This window comes from Sminthopsis crassicaudata, chromosome 4, assembly GCF_048593235.1.
Source record: "Sminthopsis crassicaudata isolate SCR6 chromosome 4, ASM4859323v1, whole genome shotgun sequence".
NCBI lineage: Eukaryota > Metazoa > Chordata > Mammalia > Dasyuromorphia > Dasyuridae > Sminthopsis > Sminthopsis crassicaudata.
In genome coordinates this window covers 10343696-10364192 of record NC_133620.1, presented here as the reverse complement: position 1 = coordinate 10364192, position 20497 = coordinate 10343696, and the positions used below count along the sequence as shown (strand labels likewise).

Sequence of the window (20497 nt, the reverse complement as noted above, 5' to 3'; positions counted from 1 at the left end):
CCCGAGTACATATCTGTGGAAAACACCTTCCCGTGCTGGATAAAACAAGTCACCATGGGTAAACATTATTTGTCCTTGCCAAATTGGTGGATGCTTTCTCTGTATTCTGAGAGAAGACTTAAGACAGCTCTATGTTGATGCTTGAAAACTCCATAAAGCTTGACTAGGGCTGCCAGTCCCTGCCTTTCCCAAATTGTACTGAGTGGGTTCCCAACTTTCTAAGAAAGGGGGGCCCACTGGCAGAGCCAGAAGTCTCTGAGAGATGCAGCTCCAGGGGAAGATGCCCCACTGTGGCTAGCTGAGGGAAGAATGTTGGTTCTTTGGCTCGGTGTCATTTTATTGTTTCGCCTCTGGCTCTGTGACTTAAATAGTGTGGTGGAAGTGTGAAGTTGCCCACCACAGGTGTAGATAAGCAACTCTTCTCTAACTTAGAGTCCTAGAGAGGCCTGGGCTGTTACTGACAGGACTGGGATATTGACTAGACTTGAATCCAGGTGTTCTGCCATCTAGACTGACAGGGAAACACCTGTTTTTTTTTTTTTTTTTTTTTGTTTTGTTTTTTTTTGTTTTTTGTTTTTTGTTTTGTTTTGTTTTGTTTTTCAATTTTATAGAAGCTTAAAATTCTAAAATGCTTTTAAAACAAGTAGAAATGCCATCCGATTACACATAGTGCAGTGAACAGGAATTTGAGGTTGGAGTCCATCAGGGTTTGAACTTGTTACCCTTGATACCTTAAGCAAATCACTTCATCTGAGTCTCAATTCTTTAAATGCTTGTGGACTTCATTGTAGAATAAGGACAGCAGCCCCCTAAAGTCCATCTGGTTTGAAATTTAGGATCCTGTAAGAGGGAGAGGGGGAACCATCTTCTTAGTTGGTATATCAAGGCTCTCAGGTATGGTGCAGTTCTTTCTCCAGCTCAGGCATGAGATCTGAGAAATAGCTCAGCAACCCTTTAATCAGTGCAAATGAAAATGCAAGAGCCACAGTTCATTTGCTTTTTTTAGTCTATTTTTTTCTTTTGAATGATGACACCATTCAAAATTAAGTTCTCCTGCCATTGGATTGGGTTTTTGTTATTTAATCGGGGGAGATATGGGGTGTTGCAGCATTTCCTGAGAGCTATGCCAGCATCCTAGGCTGGAAAGAATATATTTCTGAAAAGAAGATCCTCATACACTGGCATCTGGACAGTGACGTTTGGGGCTATAGGAATAAATATTCACTCCAATTCATGGTATTTCAGCCTTTGGGGGGTCATGGATCCTTTTGGCAGCTTGGGATAACTTATGGCTTTTTTTTTTTCCGAGTGATGTTTTGTTTTTTATAATACATAATGAAAGAATGTGGAAATTTGCAGTTAAGTTAGTGAAAAATAAGGATGTACTATTTTCCATCGTGTTTCATGGACCCTCTGAAATAGACCCAGTGGATTCCTGCTCAGATTCTATTTTCTCATTGCCTCCTGGTCCACCCTACCAAAAACCCATACAAAGTTTCAGCCTGCATCAGCTCCAAATGCACTGTTGTTATTCAAGTCATACAAAGTGTGGCCAAGTAAGCAGGCTGCCTTTTAATTTATTCTAGGTAAAATTGCATTGTGATGGAAGCTTGGGGCTCTCCACGTTATTCATTTGCTTACAGACCCTTCTGGCTTTTTAGCCTCTTAAGACGCTGACATTTTTAGCAGAAGGTTTCCCAGAAGAACCTCATGGTCTGCTGGCTTCTTCTCTCTCTCTCTCTCTTTTTTTTATAACATGTGAATGTGTTTATGCAAATGTTTCACTAAATTGTGTTACTATAGGAAATAGCTGAATGAAATATTAATTATGCTAAAAATGAAAGCACAATAAGATGTTATGATTTGCATATAAATGCATATATAGAACTAGATTTAAAAATATCCTGATCTGTATTAGTAGGGAGTTTCCTCATGTGAATTCATGGTTTATTCCTTATTCTTGTGTCCTTATACATATATGTGTGTTTATACATATATATATATCACACTCATTCATTCAGGCACATGCATGCACACATGCATGCATACATGTTCTTATCTGTAGTCAAGACAAGCTGTGATTTTTTTTTTTTTAGCAGAAGAAAATCTAATTAGAGTTTTTAGTAAGCCCATTTTCAGATAATGATAAATCCAATTAAAGCTCAGATATGCCTCCATATGATAATGATTTTAGCTACACAAATATGAGAACATGACTTTTCTCCTTGGGACAGATTTGACGCAGTGCTATAAATATGAATTGGATTATTCTCCAACTGGCCAAACAATATTTTGGAATAACTACTTTGGGCTTTTAATTTTCCTCCTATGTTGTCCCCTTGAGGCACCAGTAAATTGAAGAAGGGAAATTTTATGGCATGAGCTTGAGATCATGGTAAATGACCAGCTTCCTTAGTCAAGGGAAAAGGGTTAAATCACTCATGAGAAAAACACCATGAAGGCAAAGTGGTCTAGTGACTGAGCTTGACAATAGAAAGACTTGGCTTCACATCCTGCCTATTGTACTAACTAGCCGAAAGAACAAGTCATTTAATTTCTCTAAACCTCAGTTTCCTCATCTGTAAAAAGAGAATAATAATAATACCCTCTCATGCCTACCTTGCCTGGTTATTTGTAGAAGAATAGATCTAGAGTTGGAAGATATCTATTCTAAACTAACCCCCTCATTTTATACATGAATAAAATAGGAAAAGGGGAAATATTAGAAAGTTGTTCAAAGTCACACAGCGAAAGGTTCAGGATTTGAAGTTGGTCCTAGGATATTCCACTATATCCCACTGTCTCCTTTTGCCTAAGATACCTATAGGGGAAGTCACTTGCCCTCCTCTCACTTCCCCAGCTAGTAATTGTCCAAGGTAGCATTTGAAGCCTGATTCCTGATTCTAAGCTTAGCACTGTGGCTACTATAATACAGTAAGTTTCTACATCTTGCTTCTGGGGCAGCTAGGTGGCACTATGGTGGATAGAACTCTGGACCTGAAATTAGGAGAATTCATCTTTATAAGTTCAAATCTCACCTCTGACACTTGCTAGCTGTGTGACCCTGGACAAGTCACTCAACCATGTTTGCTTCAATTTCCTTAGTTGCAAAATGAGCTGGAGAAGGAAATGGCAAACCTCTTTAGTATCTTTACCAAAAAATCCCAAAGATCCCAAATAGGATCACAAAGAGTCAGATACAAATGAAAAGATGGAACAATGTAACTTGCTCCTTATGTTTTAAAAACCACAAAAATGTTTCATCTCTTCTTATTAAGATATAATGTAGTTTGCTTGGTCAGTTTGGCATGACAAAAGCCTAGTAGCCGCTTCTCCCTGGTGATCAATATTTTCAAAACCTTGTAAACTAGAAATACCAAATGTACTCTTAGAAATGAGAAGCAAGTCATTATTTTTCATCATTAGATGGGAGAATTCTTTTCAGGAATGGTCTGACACTTGGGTTAAAATTAAGGCAATTCTTAATGACATGAGAGATTTTGGATCCAAACCTTCCAAACAGGTGTTTGTGTTTTTTTGTTATTTACAGGGTCAAGTTTATTTTGATAAACTTATAGGTTTGTTTGTGTTTTAAAAATAGAAATCAGTAGGGAAATATGGTTGAGATGAGGGGAGAGCAAATGTCATCCTGAAACTTGCTTGTGAAATCAGGATCCTGACTGGGAATATAGTGAAAGTCTTGTCTTTAATTAGGATAATTATCATCTTTTGTCTGGATTGTACCTTGTCACATCATTTTCAAAACTGCCCCCTTTGGAAGCTTTATAATCTTTCTTTGTGAAAAATTTAATCATTTCAAGACTGGTATTGTGACAATCTTACCTCAGATAGTCAATAAACATTTATTAAGCACTTACTATGTACCAGGTACTTTGCTAAATGCAGGGAATAAAAAGGAAGACAAAGGTAGACCCTATCTTAAAGGACCACACTATCCAAGAGGAAGACAACAAGCAAATAACTATATTCCAACAAACTTTCGACAGAATAAATAGTAAATAAATGGTGCTAAGGAAGATTGGGGATTATTTCTTCTCAAAGGTGCAATTTTCGCTAGGATTTAAAGGAAGCCAGGGAATTCTGGAGGCAGAGATGAAGAGGGAGAACATTCCAGGGATGGGAAACATTCAGAGAAAATGCCCAGAGCCCAGAGAAACCTTCATTTAGCCCAGTCTCTCATGCTGAGACTTAAGATGGATCCTAATCTGGATATAGAAAATTGAATTCTCCAGCTTTTCTATACAATTCCATGATCATAGGATCAGAAATCAAGAAGTAGGAGGAGCCTTTGATTCCATCTCATTAATTCTTCTCATTTACATATGAGAAAAATGAAACCCAAGAAGATGATGTGACTTAGGATAGCTGCTAGTACAGTGGATGGAGTACAGGGCTTGATAGTAAAAAAGACCTCAGTTCAAATGTAGCCTCAGAAGTTTGCTAGCTGTGTGAATATGGCTTATGATTTAACCTCTGTCTGACTTAATTTCCTCATCTGTAAAATTGGGGAAATAATAGCACCTGCTTCCCAGGATTGTTATGAGAATTAAGCAACATAATATTTGTACAGTTTTCTGTAAGCCTTCAAGTGCTCTATCAGTCAATACTACCTATCAAATTAAATTGTCCAAGTTTGAATCCTAATATGCCTTCTATTGGGAAGCTGATCTCGAATCCTCTGACTCCAAGTCCAGCCACTTTAATGGATCTGAAATTGTACTTGAGTGAATTCCAGTGACATTCAGTTGCCTCTCAGCCTTCTCTTCTCGAGGCTGAATAATCTCTGTTGTTTTTAGCTTTCATCTACTGATTTGCCACTCTCTTAGTCATCACTGTGATTCTTCTCTGAACCCTCTCCAAGTTTCCTAATTGCTTTTACATTCTAGAGTTTAGAATTAAACACCCAGATCTACGAATGATACAATCAGGTCTGAGAAGGGAGATTTCTGCTACAATTCTATGTGAGCTGACTGAGAGCCAGTTAGCCACTCTCAATCTGGGAAGGGTCAGCTCTGGCCACCCAGTATTATCTCCCACCATCACAATTTTCAGCTTACTCTAGGCTACCGCCATTGTGTTCTTGCCTTTCCAACCTTTGTTGCATTCATTCTGATAATTACATCTCCCAGCCTCTCCCTTACCTAACCCTTTTGTCAATCATGAAGGGTGTATTAGAATGAATTGTTAGAGGAAAACAATCATTGTTGGTTCCCTGGTTGAGAACCAGGGCGCCATTATTTTTCACCTTGTTCATGCACTTTCCTTTTGGTTTTACAAGCTAGTGAGAAACATTTCAATGTGCTTTGTCCTAGATGTGATTTTTCCATATTTCTATAGAGAAAGTCTTATTTAATTTAAATATTAAGAATCTTAATGCCTTTCTATCTCTCCTAATCCTAACCATGGTACAGTGCAAGCTCGCTCTGAAATGAAAAGTCCAGAATTCCCTCCTTTAACCATTGTTACTTGTATTACTTAGGGACTTAATTTTTACAGTTTTGAAACTGAGAGAGATGAACCAGTGGAGTTCAAGGTAAATGGCTCACTGGCTAAAAGACATTAAACCTGGAATCAGGAAAACCTGCTTTCAAATTTGGCCTTAGACCCTTACTAGTTGTGTGATCATGGACAAGTCACTTATCTCTACCTCAGTTTTCTTATCTGTAGAATAAGATTCATAACAGCACTTACTTCTACAGGAGATCTCAGGACCTAATGAAATAATATTTGAACAGTGCTTAGCATATTTGCGGTTGTTATTGCTGCTGTTGTTTAGTCGTGTCCGGAACTTTATGGACCATAGCATGCTAGACTCTTCAATCGTCCATGATCTCTCAAAGGCTGTCCAAGTTCATGTTCACTGCTTCCATGACCCTCTCTATCCATCTCATCCTCTGTTGTACCCTTTCCCTTTGATCTTCAATCTTTCCTAACATCAAAGTCTTTTCCAATGAGTCCCATCTTCTCATTTAAGCTTCAGCTTCAGGATTTGACATTTCAGTGAATGGTCTGAATTAATTGAAATGCTGAGTGATTTGATCTCCTTGATGTCCAAGGGATCCTCCAGCAACACAATCTGAAATCATCAATTCTGCAGAGTTCAGCTTGTTTTACAGTCCAACTCTCACAGCCATACATCTGTACTGAAAAAGCCAAGCTTTGACTAGAGGGACCTTTGTTAGCAAGGTGACTTCACTACTTTTTAGTGTGCTGTCAGATTTGCCATAGCTTTCTTTCCAAGGCTTAAGTATCTTTTAATTCCATGATTGCAGTCACCATCTGTAGTGATCTTTAAGCCCAAGAATACAAGATCTGACACAGATCCCACTTCTTTTCCCTTTCTTTGCCAGGAAGTGATGGGACTAGTCGCCAAGATCTTAGGGTTTTTTTTTTTTATTATGTTAAGCTCCAAGTAAGCTTTTATATTCTTTTCTTTCACTGTCATGAAGAGGCTTCTTAATTTCTCACTGTCTGGTATAAAAGCGATATCATCTGCAAATCTAAGATTGTTGATATTTCTCCCAGCAACCTTAATTCTAGCTTTTGATTCATCCAACCTGGCATTTTGCACGGTGTACTCTGCATATAAATTAAATAAATAAGGTGACAATATCCAGCCTAATCACACTCCTTTCCTAATCTTAAACCAATCAGCTGTTCCACGTTCAGCTCTAACTGTTACTTCTTGGCCTGAAAATAAATTCCTCAGGAGACAAGCAAGATGATCTGGTCCTCCCATTTCTTTGAGATCTTTTTTGTATAGTTCTGATTTGTATTCTTGCTATGTTTTAATTTCTTCTACTTCTGTTATGTCTCTACCATTTTTATCTTTTATCATACTCATTTTTGCATGAAATGTTGTTCCTTGCTATCCTTAATTTTCTGGAAGAGATCTTTAGTCTTTCCCATTCTATTGTTTTCTTCTATTTCTTTGCATTACTAATTTAAGAAAATCTTTTTATCTCTCCTATTCTCTGGAATTCTGAATTTAAGTTGAGTATATCAGTCCCTTTTTTTTTTCCTTTTGCTTTCCTTCTTTCTTCATTTATTTGTAAAGGCTCATCAGACAGTCATTTTATTTTCTTGTTCTTCCTTTTCTTTGGAATTTTTGCCCTTGTTTCTGATGCTATATCCTGTGCAATACTGAGAACTTCTGTCCACAGTTCTTTAGAACTGTATTTCTTATATCTGTTCAATACTTCTGCTTCATATCCATAGGGGATATTATTTAGATCATTCCTATGTAGTCAATGGTTTTTCCCTACTTCAGTTCAAGTCTGAATTTTATTATAAGAAGCTCATCCTCTGAACCACAGTCAACTCTTGCTCTTGTTTTAAATCACTGTATAGACTTTGTACCCTTTGATGCAAAGTATATATTGTCTGATTTTTATATTGACCACCCGGTGATATCTGTGTGTGGACTCATCTTTTGGTTTGTGGGGAAAAACACATTTTCTATGAGCAGTGAATTATCTTGACAAAACCTTATTGTTCTCTGACTTGCTTTCTTTATAATAACTGCTTCTTATTGCGACTCTCTTTTGATTTTTGAAATTAGCAGTCCAATTCCCTATGATGATATCTTTTTTTTGGGAGGAGGGTATTATTTCTAGAAGATCTTGCAGCGCATCATGGAACCGATCAACTTTGGCCTCTTGGGCAACAGTGGCTGGAGCAAGGACTTGTGCTACTGTGATGTTGAATGGTTTGCCTTGAATTCAAACAAATGTTATTCAGTTATTTTGTGAGCTTATAGCCCAGTACTACTTTTATTGTGTTTGAAGGCTTCTCTATTTCTTCTCTGGGAATCTTGATCACAGTAATATATATAATGATCACCTGAACTAAATTCGCCCATTCCTGTCCATTTAAGTTCACTGACAAACCAAGATGTTAATGTTTAATTTTTCTATCTCCTATCTCAGCTTATCTTGGTTCATAGAGTTTACATTCCAGATTCACTTTGCACATAGTAGGTGCTTAATAAAGTGTAATTCCCTTCCTACTTCTCCTTTTCTTATAGATCTGTATCTTAGGATCTATTTTTTTCTTCTTCTTTTCCTGAACTTTTTTCCTCCAGCTTTTAATTGTGAATGATTTAATCAATAGGAATTTATTGAGTGCAGTATGCTAAGTAGTATACCAGGGACTATGAATGGTCATCCCAGTATATAAGACAAAGACACTACCTTTAAGAGTTTTCTACCTAGTTAGAGATAAAATACACATTGAAGAAACTTCAACCTCAAACTGAACTGCAAAATTAGGCATTTATTTAATCGTTTCCCATTTTCCAGAAAAGGTTAAGGATTACTCATTGTCCCATAGCTAGTAGACATCACTAAAGGGATTTGAACCCAATAATGTCTTACTTCCAAGTGTATTGCTTCCATTACCATATTAAACTAAATTAGTATTCATTATTACTTTCATAAATATAAGATGGGGAAAGCATGGGAAGATAGCACTTTAAATAGATCTGAGACAGACTCCAAGACTGATACGAACAACAATTTGATCTGATGGCTGAAAATCTTGGACTGTGTTTGGAAAAAAAGCCCTGTATTCAGGAACAAGAACTGATAGCCTTGAAATATTCTGTCCTGGTCATTCCAAGTCAAGTCAAGGAGATTTCATTATGTGCTTCCTGAATGGAGTATTGTGTTTCAATACTGGTACCGTAGTTTATGAAGGATTATGATAAACCCAAGAGCTTCTGGAGAATGACAACTAATATCACAAAGGGCCTCGATGTCAGACTGAATGACAATCGGTTGAAAGAGGTTGAGATTCTCATCCTGCAAGGGAAAAATCTGAGAGTACAGTAGTTGTAATAAGATGAAAGATTTGAAGGATTGTCATAGAAAAGGGGTTAGATGGCTTCTGCTTGGCTCCAGAAGACAAAATAAGAATGGGTTGAATTTATTAAGAACCACACTTAAGTATAATTTCACAGGAACGACTCCCTAATAATGAGAATTCACCTTTAGAGCAACTGGTACCTCAGAAGTGATTGACTCAAAGATTTTTAAGCCCAGACTGGTTGACCCTTAATTAGAGAGATAGTCCAGGAAGGATAACATTGAGTTATGGATTGTAGATTGAAATATATGGTCACCAATTATCTTTCTGATTCTGAAATTTTACATTTGCATAATTACCATAAAATTTCCTTTTGAATAAAGATTGGAAGTGTCTTGAGGGGAGTGATTAAATCTTAGCTGATTTCTTCTAATCTACCACTTTGGGAGGTGCTTAGACAACAATTAATTACTAGAATTGCTAAATCTGCAGGAACTGCTCAGTTACCTTTCACTTCTTCCTCAGGCACAATTCTATAAGGTAAACACTACAGTATAATATGGCTTCCTCCTCTCCCACCCCCAAAAAAATGATCAACACCAAATAGAAAAATAGAACTGGCCAGCCCGCATCTGGAGGTTTGACTAGCTTTGGCTCAATTCTGGGAAACCACATTGTATCAAGGACCTTGACAATGTGGGATATATTCACAGGGTAGAGGGAGCATGGGGAAAGGGTAAGTGTGCCTAAAGTCTGAGGCTGGGGCTGAAAGCATTGGGTTTATTTGAGTCAGAAAAAAGAAAACAGGTGATGTCATAGTTGAAGGCCCACTATATAAAACAAGGATTTGATGTGTTATGCTTGGTCCCAGAATGAAGACAATGGATAGGCAAGCTATTATGATCTTGGCTGTTATATCCCCTTTTCCCTGCTAAAAATACATCCTTCACCTTCTCCTCTCTACTCCCCACCACCCACCCCATTTCCTAGTGTTTACATGCATGACCAAAATATCCCATTATTCCGACCCTTCCTTGGGCGGTATGACCATTGTGCCAGAGACTTTGAGTGATATATTTGTCTGGAATGTGCCATGATGCCCACCCAGACCCTGCAAACACACACACAAAACACACACAAACACACACACACAAACAAACACACACAAACCTCCACACACACACCTTCCTCCCCCAACTCTCATTTCAGAATGCTTTCTCCCCCCCTTCCCTCTCTCACGTCAGCTCCTTGCTTGCTCTTCCCTGCTAAAGTGCTCTAAATCATAGGGTTGAAGATGTCTCTGAAATGCCATTTCTCAGGTGACCAATAATCACAACTTCGGGCCCAAAGACCAACCGCCACAGCATTCTTCAATGGCTCATTCCACGTTCCAAGCTCATCCCCATAACCCACCCCCAGACAAGACTGATGGAATCATCACAGAGTTCTTGAATCCCTAAGTAAGCCCATTCAAGTTTATCCAGACTAGCAAGGCTCTTTCCTTCTGTCTTCGCGGTATCCTGAGGGCCTTGTACATCTCTACCCGTACTAAATATTGAATAAGTGAGTGGTTGGGAAGCTCACACAGACTATGCAAATACAAGGCAAGAAAGAATAGGAATAGGAACCCGGTAGTATTGTAGAAGTTCTTCTGAGTCCATGTTTTTATTGTTTTTTAGTTGCTTTAGTCATGACTGATTCTCCATGGTCCCATTTGGGATTTTCTTCACAAAGATATACCATATCCTTTTCTACCTAATTTTGCACATGAGGAAACTGAGGCAAATAGGGTAAAATGACTTGCCCAGGACCATCAAGTTAGTGTCTCAGGCTGAAATTAAGCTCAGGTTTTTTTTTGATCTTGTGACTCTACCTGCTATCCCACTTAAGTGACCAATCTGAGGCCATGACTCAGTCCCACTTTGCCAGCTCTGAGTCAATGTTCAGGAGGGCCATGTCTTTTTCAGGACAACATGGCCAGTCCAAATAAATCCCAGGGCCAGAGATTATTTGAAGTGGTTTCTGAGCCATTATTGTTCATCACTACCAGACTCTAATGGAATCTGGCAATCTCCAGCCTCTGGATTGAACATCAGAACTTCTCTGCTGCAAAACGAATTACTTTGGATGGTTCCTCCTTAATTTCCAAGGACCTCTGTTTACCTGTATTTGGGACAGCAGTGGTCACAACTTTCCTCTTAGACCTCCCACAGTGCTCAGTCTGGCAACTCAAATGCATTTAAAATGCCTTTCCATGTCATACATCTGTCTCTATGGGCATCTTGTCTTCCCTGTGATTGCACACTCCTTGGTCAGTCTGTTTTACCCTATCTCTTCCACCTCCCCCCACAACAAATGACTATCCATACCACTGTGAGCAAATCCCTTAACTACCTTGGGCTCAGTTTCCTCATCTGTAAAATGAGATTAAACCACATGGTGTGTAAGGTTCCTCCCAACTCCAAAGCTATGACCCTATGAAGCAAACATATAATCAATATTTGTTAGATTTTAATGAACAAAAGAATGAAAGATGATTGCTCCAAAGAGCAATTATTAATGTTTTACATTGGGGAAGAAGGGAGTAAATGCAAATGTACTGATTAGTTAATTATATTCAATTTTTAAAAAAAAGAATTGGGTCTCCCTTTTTCAACTAAATGGGAAGTAAAGGGATTTTTCATGGGCTTGGAAATTTGGACCTGTTCCATTTTTAACCTGGGAAGGGGAAGGAAATATTTATATAATACCTTCTGCATGCCAGTCATTGTGTTAAGCACTTTTTTAAACAGACATTCTCTTATTTGATCTCAAATTAAATAGGTTAAAAAGGTTCTATTATTAATTCCATTTTAGAGGAGCAATCAGGTTAAATTACTTGGACAGGGTCATATAGCTAATAAGTATCTGAGGTAAGATTTGAACTTAGGTTGTCTTGAGTCCAGAACTGGTATGATATCCATTGCTTCATCAATTTTCTCTGAGCTCGGGCTGATTTTTATTTCCTTAGGCAGCCTGGTGGCTTTCTGTTCCCAGCACAGGCCCCTGCCCCCATCCATGGGCATTTGCCACCTCAGAAAGTTCAGAAGTCCTGAGCCCAAGAGAGCCAGCAACCTCCATCTCTCCAGTGGCAGAGCCTACAGCAGAGCACCTTTACACTTGTCTGAAAGTGTACAAATCTTCATGAAAGCACTTTCCAACCATTATCTGATTTTATCCTAACAATCATGGGAGGAAGATGATGTTATTATTTCCATTTTACAGATGGAGAAACTGAACCCAGAGAGAGGAAACTCTTGATCAGTGACACAGCTGTGTCTGAAGCAGAATTTGAAGCTGCCAGGATTTTGCTGAACCCATTTCCCACACTCCCATCACTTCCCCATGTAGCTGCCACAAAAAGCAAGAATAACAATAAATTGAATTCAAATCTCCCGTTCCTTCTGCCCATCTTTCTTGGCATAAAGATTACAGTTGAGAAGGGTGGGAAGTGCCCATGCCTAGACAGCTGAGAGTACCACTTACTACCGGTGTATTCTATCCAGGTCAGACAATATCTAGGACAGCTGGTAAGTTCTAGGTAACAGAATAACATTGACCAATTGTGGAACATTAAAAACAAAAACCAAAAACCAAAAAGGAACTCAAGCTAATGAAACATCTCGAGTTTCTGCTACAGAAGGCTGATTGAAAGACCTGTAATATTTAGTCTGGAGAAGAGTTAGCCCTCAAAAGAAAGAGAAATTAGCCTTGACCTATTTGGCTCCAGGTCAGAAATCACAGTCTTGGGGGAAGAAGCAAAGAGCCAGATTTAGGCTTGCTGTGGAGAAATCTTTCTTACCAATTAGGGCTATCCAAGTGTAGATTGACCTGCCTCAGGAGAAAAATGGGTCCCCGCTCCTCAGAGGGGCAGGGCAGACTAGCCCCTCTGTAGCTTGTTTTGTACAGAAAATCCTTTCCCAGGTAGCCTTAACTAGATGCCCTCAGAGGTCTTTCCAGTTCTGAGCTTCTGTAATTCCCCCAGTTCTTTCTAACCATTCCCAGAGCAGGTGTGGGCAGTCCCTGGCAGACACAGCAATTTGCTTGGCAAAGAGATGTTTGGGTCCTGCTGTGTGCAAAATAAAAAAGGGGGTGGGGACATCATTTGTTGACATTCTCAGGTAGCTCCCCGCTGCATGATCTTCCCATGAGAGGAAAGACTTTCTGCTATGCTTTAGATGAGTCAGTAAAAGAGAACAGCAGGCAAATGGGAGCTCATGCACTTGATGGATTTAGTGGGCTCCTGCCCCCATTTCTGTAATAGATTCTTACTTCACTTGACCTTTTGGAATAGCGATCTTTCCAAGTGTGGTTGATGAGTCTTGCTGCTCCTGGGAAAATCACTAGGGGTTCCTTGAAAGAAATTCTGTTTTATCCAGGCAAAACCCCAGCATCCTCCAAAAGGTTTATTCAGACATTAGGACAAATAAATATGAAAAGTTCTGTATTAGTTGTTCAGTCTTGTCTTTCTCTTCATAACTTCATTTGGGGTTTTCTTGGCTAAGATACTGCAGTAGTTTGCCATTTCTTTCTCTAGTTCATTTTGCAGATGAGGAAACTGAGGCAAATTGAGGGTTAAATGACTTGCCTAAGGTCCCACAGACAGTAAGTGCTTGAAAGTAGCTTGGAACCCAGATGCTTTTGACTTCAGAGCTACCCACTGCCTCATTGAGCTGCCCACAAAGGGCACAAAGTTAGAAAGAAGTTTGTTAGGTGATAAAGAAGAGAACCCAGAGACAAGATAATTAATCAATAAAGAGGCATTTGGGGTAACTAAAGTGGAGAAAGCTCATGTGAAAGAGGTAAAATTTAAACTGAATTTTTAAGAAACTTAGTGCTGTTATGGGCAGAGGTGAGGAAGAAGAGTATTCAAGTCATGGGGGATGGCCAAGGCATAGGCAGAGTCTGGGGTGGAACACTGTGTTTCAGGAAAGAAAATGAGACCGGTACTGATGGACGGTAAAATGGAGTAATGTCTGAGAAGGCTGGAAAGTAGAAGGAGCCAGTGAGGAGCCATAAATGCCAAACATCAGACTTTGGACTTCATTCTAGAGGTAGCAAGATAATTTCAGAGAACTATGAGATGTGAAGAAGGGAAAGCTGGAGAGTTGATAGTGGAGAGTCTCAATGTTCTTGGTATAGTTTCCTCAGCTGAGAAGCTGGGGAGCTATATTGCTATGAGGTACTTTAGGGAAGATGAGGAAGTCTGTTGGAATATCTGCTCTGGTGGGATCAAATATGTTACAGAGAGGAAGAGTAATTGCCTTGCTGTAAGTGAGAACTCATTTGAGATTCCATAAGATCATTTTGTAGTATGACCAGTCACTGTGGTTTTGTAACTTCCTCTGACTATATTCAGCATCATTTGAAAAGGAGCAAAGGAGGCAGATTATGAGAGTAAGACAAGATTGGGATTTGGTAAAGTAATTTAAAAAACAAACAAACAAAGATAAATAAAGAAATAAAGAAAAAGATAAATAAATAAATATATAAATAAATAGATATATGTGACAGAAATATTCAGGAATTGAAAGCATTTTAACAAAGAATGAAGTTAAATAAGTGGCAAGGAGCTATTTTCAGAGGAGAGATCTGTTCATTCATGTAAACCTCATTTAATTAGATTGAATCTAATGGATTAGGTAAATGAAGAAGGTAAATGAATGGGTGGAGGAGTAAGAAATAAGAAAAGAAAATCAAAATTGCCTGTTTATCTGTCTAGTTTCTTATTTTATTTCTTATTTTAAGCCTTAATATGTTGGTATTTTTATCATATGACTAATGAAAAACTTACAGGCTCTTTTTAAAAATAGAATCACACACATTTAAAAGTTGGGGGGGGGCTGAAAAAATTAATAACATTCTAGGAGATTTTCCTGGTAAGAAGTTATTAGTGGTGGGTAAGTCCCATAAAATAAGAGTTTCAGTGTCTGTCAGTATACTGTGTGATTGCTATGGTATTCAAGTTCTTCTACTTCAAATAGAAATGCTATTTCTTTTGCCAAAATTGCCCAAAATAGAAGATACATATGAAATATTCTGTAGTTTCAGAATGTTTTCCATAGGCTTTTTTTAGGTTTGTTTTGGAGTTTGGGTGGTAGCTTGAATTATGTTATGCAACTTTTATTTGTATTTTAAGGTTGAGATTGAAGTCAAGTATTGGGTTCGCTTTCTGAATTGACTACTGAGTTGCCAGAATCTTAGATCAGTTATTTAACTCTCTGAACCTCAGTTTCTTCATCTGTGAAATGAAAGGAATAAAATTTAGTGCTGACATTCCAGTAAGGGAGATAAGTTCTGCTTTGGAGTCCAAAGATTCTCCTTCTGAGAAAAACTAGAAAAAAGCTGTTCATCCCTCTGTCTTTGCTTCCTCTCTTGTCATTTTTCACCCTTTCATAGTCTAGCTTCTAGCATGATTATTCAATTTAAATGGTTCTCTCCAAAGTTGCCAGTGATCTGATAGTCTTTTTGCAGTTCTCATCCTTTCTGGTGTCTCTTCTGCATTTGACACTCTTGTCTATTCTCTCCTACATACTGTCTCCTGTCGGAGTTGCTCTGTCTGCTTTTATCCTCCTTTGCTTCTAGTCACGCCTTCTCACTCTTTTGCTGCTTCATCATCATATCATACCCTATATCTGTCCATGTTCCCAAAGTTCATTCCTTTTCTCTCTCCACTCTCACTCTTAGAAAAGTGGCCACCTCCAGTGTGTTTAATTAGCATCTCTAGATCAATAACTTAGAGATCTGTATATCCAGCTCAAGTAGGCTGTCAAAGTCAGTATCCAAAACAGAACATTATCTATCCCCCCATGTCCCAAACTCACTCTTCATCAAGACTTTTGTCAAATGGATCTTCAAATTTGTCTTCTGTCCAATGGATCTTCATTCTTCCAACATCCCAGATTTGTAACATTGGCGTTATCCTTTGCCCATCGTTATCCTTCACCACATGTATTTGGTTCAGCTGTCAAATCTTGCTATTTGTACTTCTGCATCATCTCTCTCATAAAACTTCTCTATTGATATAGCCATGCTCTTACTTCAGGACTTTATTAAGTTTTCTGAGATGATTATAAACCTCTCAAAACTGGTCTCTGCCTTCACTTCTGGCTACTCTGTGTAGTAAAGGGAATTTCCTTAAGTGTAAATCTGAACACACAGCTCCCCTAGTTGAGCTTTGAGGATCACCTATAACCTCTTCTGTTTAGTTTTGAATGTACTTGAAAGCTTGCCCCCAATGTATTTTTCTGTTTATTTTTTCCTACTATCCTCCAGTTTCCATCTTTCTACCTTGAAAGCTCCTTATTCCATTCCCTCTCACTTTTGTCACATAGAATCTTGCTCTTTGCTTAAGACTCAGCATCCAGTGCTGTCTCCAGTCATCCTGATTATACCTGGCCATTGGACCAGATGGTTCTGGAGGGGAAAGTGAGGCAAGTGACCTTGCCCAGCCCTCCTTCAATTAATTCATTTACATGTCATAGCATCCCCTCCCTTATGTTACGATTCTCTTCAAGAATGAAACACAAACAACAGCAAGACTCAGCACAAGCACCTCCTTGTACAAGCCTCTCCTTATTTCTGCTCCTAGATCAACTGGCATTTAACTTCTTTGTATTTCTCTTAATTGCAACTCATCTTATTAATTCTGATTCTGTGTTTATTCATCTATATCCTTATTGTGTCCACTTTTGTGAGTAGAGATTTGGGGCTTTCATTACCTAATGCATGTCTGGCACATAGTAGGTGGTTAATAACACTTTTTAGACTTGGTTAATTGATTCAGCTCTTAACATAGCTAACTGTGAGATCCCAAATCGTCAATGAATTTCAGTTTCTTTGTCTATAAAATGATAATACATCTAATTCACAAGATGATTTTGAGATTTAAAGGAGGTGATGTATAAGTTATACTCAGTCATTTAATAAGCATTTATTAAGCACCTATTATGCGCTAGGCGCTGTGCTAACCAATGATAATTAGTGCTAACCAAAGACAAAAGCCTAGTAAATGTTATGCTATGTTGCTTCATATTATAGTCCATTATATAACTTATGTTATTATTTGAAAAACATTTACATACTTTATGTCACATGCCCATTTCAACTGCCAGGTAAACTAAGCGCCAAGATGTATAATATAGGTTTTATTTTCACCATTTAATAGAAGAGAAAACAATGCCAGAAAGTGGAAATGATTTAGATAGAGTTACACAGTTAGTACTGAAAATTCAGATCTCTCTTTCCTCTGAGGTTAATTTGATTTTTTAAAATCTGTAGGACCCATCAAACACTTTAATGAAAGATATCATCCTTCCTCATTGGATTATTATACCAGCATTATATGGTTTTGTCCTAGAATTTCAGAGACATGACAAGGTATAAAATGTGTTGCTTTAAAAACTTAAGGAGAACATGAGTTTGTAAAGAGATTAGTTCATAATATTCGTAGTATGATTCATTCATCAGCACTAAACTATAAATTCTGATTCTTCTAAGGTAGCGTATTCCATGCTATAATATTCACATTCTTGGGGATTATGATGTATCCTACCTCAGGGCAGGGAGAGGGGGAGGCTATATCACCATGGAGGAGTCACTTAAGGAACCTCTGCAAGACTCCTGTTGCATACAAGGGTTCATCTGCATTGGAGGATGGAGTTTCCCTTCTGAGAGTTTCCTTAGAGCAGTGAAATCACAAGTCTGATTTCCCAGCAGTCCCTCTGAATAATACTTATGCCTTGGGGAACTGAGTGCAAGTGCACTTTTAATGCATTGTTAAATAGTGAACAATCCATTCATTCAAATAAACATTTATCAAGCTCCTGCTTCATGTCAGGTATTGGAGATATAAGACAGTAAGGAAACATCCACTACCCTCAGGGGGCTTACAATAGGTTTTGTTTGTTTGTTTGTTTGTTTTTTACCAGGTTAAAAACAAACATTGATTTGTACTCATGGGGCTGGAAGGCGATGGAATAAGTGAGAGTAGTAGAGTGCAGCCAATGCCATTCTCAGCATGAAGGAAACAGGGTTTAAGCTAAGAGGTTGATTCCCTACAGCTAAATCACCTGAGCTCAGCTTTCCCATTTGGAAAATGGGGATGATGGTAGTACGAGTTTCAGAGCTGCTGTTAGGTTTGTTTTCAGAGGTGCTCTAGACTCAGACAAGTTTAGGGTTAGGAGTTCCACAGTGCGTAGAGCCCCAGACACAGAGTCAGAAACATTTGCAGCCAACTCCAACCTCAGATACTTACCAGTTGTATGATCATGGGCAAGTCATTTAATCTGTCTGCCTCAGTTTCCTCCTCTTTTAAAATGGGGATAATTACAGCACTGACCTCCTAGAATTAATGTAAGAATCAGTTCTCATAATTATAAAGCACTTAGCAGAGAGTCTGGCATCTACTAATAGCTATGTAAATGTTAGATATTATTATTCTTCATCATTATCAATTACCATTATCCCCATCATCATCATCATCATCATCATCATCATCATCATCATCATCATCATCATCAGGACTTAGCAAGATCTGTGACCTTGGGCACATTATTTAATCACTGTCTGCCTCAGTTTCCTCATTTGGAAAGTAGGAATAATAATAGTGTACTATTACTAATAATAAGCTCCATGAGGACAAGTGAACACACACACATGCACACATACAAGCACTGTCTAAGTCACAGGGTTTAACTCCTGTCAGGTGATCAACAATGTTTATTGACTGATGGATAAACAGATTTTCTAGCCTTTGCACATACTTTTCTGAAGATATGTCTCCTTCAGACATCAGGAACTGGTTTTTTTTTGTGTGTATATGTTTTTATATAAGCATATATACAAGATGTATCCACACACATGTCTACATACACACACATGTGTGTAGAGAGAGAGAGAGACATATATATATATATATACATACATATACTTATATATGTCCATGTTACTTCCTGAGCAGAATACAGTCTCCTTAGGGAAGAGTCTTTTTTTTGGAGGGAGAGGTCTTTGTTGCCCTGGCACCCAGCAGAGTATGTGACATAAAGGTCTTTGATAAAAGTACCTAGCTTAGTGCTTTGTCCTTAGGACCCATTTAATAAACAGTTGTTGAATTCAGGAAATCGTGTGGCTCCCCATTAGTTCCTCCTCCCAAGTTCGGGCCATCTCCAAAAGCTCTGAACTTCTCCATCCCGGCGTCACTCAGATGAGTCAGATACATGCTCAGATTGTTGGCCCATCAGGATTTGGGGAATTGCCATGGTGTGGGCTATTGTTTCTATGATCTCTGAAATAAGTGATTCAGGCAAGTTCTGCCCATGTTTCATTGTATCATCGGCTCAAGCAATAGCAGTAGAAGTTCCAGAACTTTTATAATGGGACGTGAGTCTGAATAACATTTGGACATTTAGTGCTAGGCAATTAAACAACTGTTTCTCAAGTGCGTTCCAGCCAACTGGAGACACGGTCTGCCCAGCTTGCCGATGCTAATTTACAAAGGTCACTTCCTCTCTCTAGGGCTAAACAAATTGGCTCATCCTGGCAAGCCTGCAGGTTTTTAGCCCTGGTATGGTCTAGACTGAACAAGATGACATCTCAGAATCTCCTCTTTCCTTATGATTTCTTAGGCCATTCCTCAGACTGCCTGTTTGGAGTTCTTTCTGCGGGTGAATATGAAATAGGAAGATGTTATAGTCAAGATCTATTTCATTCAAAGATCTCTGCAACCTTTTCCCAAATGTCTTTTACGACATTTAAATCAAGTTTCACTTTCTTCCTTAGTTCCTTCTTTGGATGTTTAGAAATGAAAACAAAATGAAAGGTTATTGCTAGTCTTCTGTCAAAGACTTCCCTTCTCCCATTATCTTTGTTCTGGCTCGTGTTGTCTCTCGGCAGCTTTCTGGCAATCAAAGGTCTTATCTTTTAGGACAAGGTGTTCTGTTCTAACGCATTGACATTTCGGTGAAAATAATTATTTGAACACACATATGGATATCCAGCATTGAGGAACTTAATAAAAAACTCGAAGAAGCTCTAATTAGCATGTCAACATATCAGGCTTCAGAATGCCCGGAAATTTTTAATATGGACTAGGCTTCTTGATAATTTAGTTTGTTTAACTATAGCTTTAACAATTCCATTTGAATGAATACTCATATTAGTTACTGTTCAATAATAATCTCATTTTAATAAAAGCTTTTAAGGTCAGTTTTTAAGATGAAAACTCATCCAAAAGCTATATGGTTCTGGAGCCTGACTTTGGGTGCTGGCTCTCTGGAGATGCAGTGTGGTCTTTTGGAGTCAGAAGCTTTGTATTCAAGGTCTAGCTGAGACACTTGCTGGTTCTAGGACTCTTTTGAAACCTCAGTGTGTTCATCTGTGATATGGACATAGTGGAATCCAAAATTTGAATCTACGAAGACATCTCAGTGAGTTTCAACCCCTCTATATAGGAATCCCCTCTAATATATAGCCAACAAGTGATGCAATCTAGCTTCTTTGTGAACATTTTCCTTCATGGAAATTGAACCTATAACTTCTTAGCTCTAATTATCATTATTATTATTGATTATATATTATCATTATTATTGTTGATTATAATATTAACACAGAGAATATTAGATATGCACATTCA

The 20497-nt window shown here is 38.3% G+C and overlaps 1 protein-coding gene across 5 annotated transcripts in view; it reads left to right on the top strand.

The window, feature by feature from the left end:
- PDE4B (phosphodiesterase 4B) overlaps positions 1-20497 on the top strand; it is a 667172-nt gene that overhangs the window by 234578 nt on the left and 412097 nt on the right. The gene's annotated exons all lie outside the window — the stretch shown is intronic.